This window comes from Vigna radiata, chromosome 9 (genome assembly GCF_000741045.1).
Source record: "Vigna radiata var. radiata cultivar VC1973A chromosome 9, Vradiata_ver6, whole genome shotgun sequence".
In the NCBI taxonomy this organism is placed as follows: Eukaryota; Viridiplantae; Streptophyta; class Magnoliopsida; order Fabales; family Fabaceae; genus Vigna; species Vigna radiata.
Window position 1 is genome coordinate 20,242,605 of NC_028359.1, and position 5,681 is coordinate 20,248,285.

Genomic DNA, 5,681 nt, shown 5'->3' on the forward strand with positions numbered 1-5,681 from the left:
CATTTCCGTTGACATTGAATTAATCAACGTTCATGATGCATTTTACGATTCCATTATAATTGCAGAAATGTTAGGGGTAAATTAAACAACCACTTTACGTAAAACAAGCAATCCAAACCCTTACGAATTCTGAGAAAGCAGTGATTCAGACAAAGATGGGGAGCTCAAAATCAAACACCTCAAACACAAGGTCTGCTTTTTCTGGAATTTCCCACCACGGCACATCTTCCGCTGCTTCTTTGGCAAAACCAAGCAGTGCCGCTTCCATTCCATATCACACACGTCAATCAAATATTTATCCTTTTCCAAGCATCAACAACAGCTCTGCTCAACAACAAATGTTAACACCGCCAAATTCTAACTCCAACTTCTCTAATAAAGCACAAAGACCAATACGGTTCCATTGGCCTTACCCAAACGTCTTTCCACAAAAATCAATCACAAAGGCATATATGGTGCCAAATCCTTCTCTTTCACAAAACTTGAACCTCTTTGCACAACAACCCACACCAACCTTAGGTTCTTATCCCATCATCCTCAATGGACAACAATTAGGTGAACAACGGGTTGTGTTTCAACAAACTCATATAGGTAACGAAACTGGTCAGTTTGTTGATGAGAGGTCCTGGAGCGTGTAAGACCCGAGTAAATTCAAGATTTACCAAGTAGTGTCAAAATTCAAGTTATATTGTAAAATACAATGCTGTCAGGTTTGACTTGGTTTAGTATTTTAATTATAACTTTTTGTACACGTGTGATATTGAGTTGATTCTTGTTGCATTGGAAAGTAGACTCAAATGTCTTTCTTTGGACACTAAAATCACAATTTTTGGACAACGGGGCTAGCTGCAGTAAAATTTGTAAAAAACGTAATTGTGATCACGTTCTGGTAATTTTCAGCCTTGACCTTTGGTCAGTGTTTTATTCATAACTCTCTCCACAGAACTCNGAATTAGTTAATTCTTGTTTTATTGGATTCTAGACTTAAACATCTTTCTTGGGGCACCGGAATCATAATTTTTGGACAACTATACTAACTGCAGTAAAATGTTTAAAACTCGTAAATTTACTCACGTTCTGGTGCTTTCCAGATTTGACCTTTGCTGACTAAATTGCTCATTACTATCTCTATAGACCTCCAAATGAGTTGATTCTTTTTTTATTGAAAACTAGACTCAAAGNGCTTCAATTTGAGTACTCATACATAATTTTTGGAGTTCGGGAAGGGTTCCAACCGGATAGGATAAGTCATGAAAACGTTACTGTCAGAAGGACTAGCGCCCAAGGGTAACTTACTCTTTCTTTTCAAGACAAAACGTTGGAACCACATGGGAATTGCGTGGAAAGGTAGGGAATCTNATCCAGATCCAACATTTTGGTCCCTTGAGCATGAGAGGAGCATGGGAAGACCTACTTTACAAAATTAAATGGTTGTTTGTGATGGGGAGGGGTCCTTGGTTGTCTAGGCTCATTTCTTTTAGCCTAAAATCTGGTCTGGAGTTTTTGGGCAGAGGAAAGAGGCTCTTGGAGAGGAGAGCACGAAAATTCTAAGTGTCCAAAGGATGGGAGATGACTTGGTCTAGCAAGGGGGAGAAGAGTTGCTCTCTTGGAAGAAGAAGTTAAAGTGTCCAAAAGAGATCTTCAAGAGGTAAGGGGAGCTAACTTGTCTCTTTTATTTTTTTGTATGTGCATAATTTACTTGATGAGTATGTTGTTTCTTTATGGGTGGAAGTTGGGTATTAAAGATTTGAGAATGAGAAATTGAGATTTGAATGATATGATTTCAAGAAGTTGATTTGAATGAATCTTTTATTACAACTTTGATCTTTGAATCTTGATTAAATTACATGATGAAAGTTTGGTGGGAATTGATGGATCTATGATGAATTGATGGTGGAATTTCGTTTTTCTATGTTGGTATGTGTGGAAGGGAAGTTTTGAATGAATTTGGTTATGAAATTGGATTGAAAACATGGAAGTTTATCTCACTTTGTCATGAAGTGCGAAAATAGTTTGTTTTGGTTGGTTGATGAATTTTAGATGGATGAATTGATTTGGTTTGTGTGAATATCTTGACAAGATGGAAGTATGATGTGTTTTAATAGATTGAATGATGGGAATGATGATGGGAATTCATTCTAATATGTTTGTACTTATGAATATGAAGTTTTGGATGATTTGGTTCTTGAAAAGAGATGAAAAACATGGGAGTTTTACCTCACCTATTTCCAAATCCGAAAATCATGTGTTCTTAAACAAATGATGAACATGAATGAAATGAATGTGAATTCTTCTTGTGAGATCTTGGATTGGAAAAGTTCTATTCTTGGATGAAGGCTTTTGAGCATGTTTTGATGGAAAAGAGATGCTTTGAGTATGAAATGAACTCTAACTTGGATTGGACATTTGATTTTCGTATGTATATTATATGATGAGTTGTTATGGGATTTTAAGATGTCAAAAACCATGAAAATCATGTAAAACAGAGAAGTTTGTTCATGTATATCATTGTATACGAAAATTTGATGATTTTGATGGATGTGGAAATGAGATTTACAATATGTATGAGTTGTTGAGTACATGATCTATGCTTGGATGAGATGAGTGGTGGAGACTACCCTTTTCCCTTTGATTTTATGAAATTGGGAAGTGGTATGTACAAACTGTTTTTGGAATTGATGCAGTAAATTATGGGGTTGCATTAGTGTTTAAAATCTTGAAGAAAAGGTTAATTTTTGGTAATGAAGGATTGGTTGAAAGTTGTTTGAAATTATACATGAAAATGTTATGTTATCCACTTAAAGAGTTGGTTTTGTAAGAGTAAATGGATTAATTGATGTTTGTGGTTGTTTGTGGAGTGATTTTAGACTCCAAATATGTTTGAGAACATGTTAGAAGTGTTGAATCTGTGCTAGAAATCAAATCTGGACGAATCTGGGTGGAAAACCCGAATCTGGTCGCTGTCATGGCGCCCGAGCGCCCCTGGTCGCGCTCCAGCGCAACTGGATGCACCAGCACTTTGCTGAATTTGTTTTTGGAGGTTTTGGGGGTTACGGATGTCCGTTTTGGACGTTCTTTAGGTCGTTCTGGAGGTTTTTGACCCTTCCGGAACCATTGGTGATGGTCTCCAAGCTGTTTGAGTTACCTAAGTTTCNGTAATCAATGTTGCCATGAAGAAAGTTGTGAANTTGATTGTGAATNATGGATTAAGTGATGTGGAAATGAGTTGTATGTGAATATACTTTGTTAAGTATGGTTGTGGATAACTAAGTAAGTTTAANTGAGAATGATGTGTCGAGAAATACATGGAATGAAATATATGTGAAAATANTTTGTTAAGTATGGTTGAGGATAATTAAACTGTAAGTTTAATTGCGTTGATAAGGAGATGTATGTGAAATNCTTTGTTAAGTATGATTAAGGATTATTAGATTGTGATTGTGAATTGAGTTTGGAGATGAGTATTCTCTTGAGTATCCGCTACTTTGGTAAGTAGGCAAAACGAATTGATGATATGTTGAATTGATATTATGTTGATTATTAATTGGTTGAGCATGACTGGAATGGGATTGTTAGATGAAATGGATTGTTATTGATTATGTGTGATAAGTTATAAAAATGTAACTTGGTTAATCTATGCTACTTCGGTAAGTAGATAGAATTGAAATTGAGAAATGTTGATTGGTTATTATATGCTTGTTGAGCATGATTGGTTTGGGATTGGTTGTTGAGATAACCTGAGATTTGTTATGAATGATATGTTACAAAAATGTAATTTTGTGAAGCTGTGCTACTTTGGTAAGTAGACAAAATGGAATTGGGAAACATTAATTGATTCTCATATACCCGTCGATTATGATTGGTTTTGGAATGGGTTGTGGTTAATTATGAATATTATGTTATAATATTGTAAATTTTGTTGGTCTGCGCTACTTTGGTAAGTAGGCAGGAGTATGTTGGTCTGCGCTACTTTGGTAAGTAGGCAGNTTGGTCTGCGCTACTTTGGTAAGTAGGCAGGAGTATGTTGGTCTGCGCTACTTTGGTAAGTGGGCAGGGAGATATTGGTATTACACTACTTTGGTAAGTAGGTTGAAGGATTGGTACTACGCTACTTTGGTAAGTAGGTAGAATAATCTGACGACATTCTACTTTGGTAAGTAGACAAGTGAAACGGGTACTGCGCTACTTTGGTAAGTAGGTCAAAAAAAAAAGAGAGGCTGTAACACTTTGATAAGTGAGATGATAATTCTTTTACTGAAGAATAATATTGTTATATTATGTTTAATAGTGTGATTAACTGTATCGAACATTGTAAATATATTATAAAGGACTGTGAATGATTTGTATGTTTGTGACAGTTAGCTCACCCTGTTGTTTGTGTTTGTGTGCATGTGAATGCGATGATCGTATAATGCGTGATGTTATACAGGAGCAGTGATATGACAGAGAAAGATGAAGCAGTAAAATGCAAGGATTTACGAGTGGGGAACCTGAATGGGAATTTCAGATGTATTTAAAAGTTAGTTTTTGTCAAAATTGTAATTGTACTATTTCCTCGGTAGAACTAGAGGATGAAACTATTTTATTAAGCTATTTTGCAAATGTTGAATTCCAATAAAAGGTATAAGACGTCTTGTTTGGTTTAAAAAAAAAAATGTATGTACGCTTCCGCACGCTTTTGGAAAAGCAATGTGTTTTTGTGAAAACAGTGTTCACCCTACCTTAATTGGGGCATGACAGAGCGCACGTGTAAGCAAAGTATTTTCCAAACTTTAAATTATTATTTTGTTGTTTTTAAACTTGTACTAACACTTTTCATATTTTAACAGATATAATTTCCCACTAGACATTCAGAAGTAAATCCCGAGCTAGGATCATGGCCTTCTAATGATGCATCCCAAGAAAATATGGATGACGAAGACGTCATTATTGCACAGCATTTGATGGATTTTTTTGGAAAGAAAAACAAAGAAAGACTATATGGGACAAGACAACTTGATGTCCAATACACTCCTGGAAGAGGTTCATTGAAGCACCAACGATCTACATCCAACAGTGTTGACCAGGGTTATGATGAACTCAGACAACAATTGCAAGCTCGTGAACAAGCTTATGATGATCTCAAGCAACAATTTGAGAATCTCCAAAATTTGGTCAATAGGTTCTTACCTCCAAATGCACAACCTATGGTCAATCAACCTCAGTCCACCCCACCACCATCCCAGCCACCTCCCCAACAATATCAAGATCTAGATCAAGATAAAGAAGGAAACAACTCTGATGATGACTACATATATTATTAGATAGTTACTATGAATAGGATTCTATTATTGACTATATATTATGTTTTGTATAATTGACACTATGTTTTTTATGACATGGACTACATTTATTTCACTGCATTAGTTGATTTATGATAACATACATCTGGATTCTGTGATTGGGATTGCCTTTGATTGCCTCTGATTTTGTTCAGGTTGAGTGTGGTGGGTGTCAAGGTACGACAAGTTCATTACAAGATAAGCTCATATAGTAAAAAATCGGGGAGAATTGTCAAGGTATTACAACACAAGCTCGTCTAGTAGAAACCTTGGTCTTGGTTTTGAACTTTAACTAAATAACATAAAAAGAAAAAGTCTCTATGTATGAAAAGCTAACTCTAACTAGAAAAACACTTAAAC

The 5,681-nt window shown here is 35.6% G+C and overlaps 1 long non-coding RNA gene across 5 annotated transcripts; it reads left to right on the top strand.

Moving 5' to 3' along the window:
• Positions 1-5,402, top strand: LOC106774370. 5 transcript variants are annotated; one of them, XR_002669646.1, is made up of 4 exons: positions 4-710; positions 1,092-1,648; positions 4,430-4,749; positions 4,830-5,402. It is a non-coding gene; the product is annotated as an uncharacterized LOC106774370 (long non-coding RNA). The 5 variants fall into 5 exon arrangements; XR_002669647.1 differs by having other exon boundaries at positions 16-710; positions 1,174-1,648; XR_002669648.1 differs by having other exon boundaries at positions 16-591; positions 1,174-1,648.
• The last annotated feature ends 279 nt before the right edge of the window (positions 5,403-5,681 follow it).